Below are 1341 nucleotides of genomic sequence, written 5' to 3' on the forward strand. Positions count from 1 at the left end.
TTACGACTTATTCTGTGAGCACCCATCCTAATAAATAGTCACACGTTCAACATATAAAGAACAAAATCAACATATTTATATATCTAAGGAATGATTTCCTATCCAAATTCAATTACAATTTGGCCAAACCCCACCCTGTCAACCATGCTTTTAGTGATTCACATCTATACAGCAATTTGATTAAGAACTATCTTTCATTCTATCAAATTTGAGAGGCATGAGCGGAGAAATGGTTCATTAAAAAAATTCAAACGAAACATTAAAGTAGTAACAATGCTGTGGTCGGGAGGATGTGCTCAACCGTAACCCTATCTTTTCCTGTGTCGTATCAAGTCAGGCTTAAAAATCAGCTTTTTTGTTGTATCAAGTCAGGCTCAAGTCAGCTTTAGAGAACAGAACAGCCTATGGAGAAAGGGTGAAACCCCTTCAGTCTCTGACAGACAGAGGAAGACAGACAGCAAGTGAGGGAGGGAACCTCTGTGCTGGACACAACCTACTGTAGGTACAGTGCCTTCAGAAAGTATTCACACCGCTTTTTCTTTGTTAGAGTCTGAATTTAAAATGGATTACATTTAGATTTTTTTTGTCAATGGCATACATACAATACTCAATAATGTCAAAGTGGAATTATGTTTTCCTGAATTCTTAGAAATTAAATAAATATGAAAAGCTGAAATGTCTTGAGTCAATAAGTATTCAACCCTTATGTTATGGCAAGCCTTAACCAGTTCATAAGTCAAATGTGCTTAACAAGGCACTAAAGTATAACTGCAAAAAAATGTGGCAAAGCAATTAACTGTTTATCTGGGGGCAAATCCAATACAACACATTACTGAGTAACACTCCATATTTTCAAGCAGAGTGGTGGCTGCATCATGTTATGGGTATGTTTGTAATCGTTAAGGACTGGGGAGTTGTTCATGATAAAAATAAACAGAATGGCGCTAAGCACAGGCAAAATCCTAGAGAAAAACCTGGTTCAGTCTGCTTTCCACAATAACCTAAAACACAAGGCCAAATCTACACTGGAGTTGCTTACCAAGAAGACAGTGAATGTTCCTGAGTAGCAGAGTTACAGTTTTGACTTAAAGCTGCTTGAAAATCTATGGCATGACTTAAATTGTTTAGTAATGATCAACAACCAATTTGACTGAGCTTGAACCATTTTGAAAAGGATAATGGGAAAATGTTGCACAATCCAGGTGTGCAAAGCTCTTAGAGACAGCTGTAATTGCTGCCAAAGGTGATTATAACATCTATTGACTCCGGGGTGTGAATACTTATGTAAATTAGATATGTCTGTATTTTCAATAAATTTGCAAAAATGTTAAGAACCTTTAT

Source organism: Oncorhynchus tshawytscha, linkage group LG06, assembly GCF_018296145.1.
Source record: "Oncorhynchus tshawytscha isolate Ot180627B linkage group LG06, Otsh_v2.0, whole genome shotgun sequence".
In the NCBI taxonomy this organism is placed as follows: domain Eukaryota; kingdom Metazoa; phylum Chordata; class Actinopteri; order Salmoniformes; family Salmonidae; genus Oncorhynchus; species Oncorhynchus tshawytscha.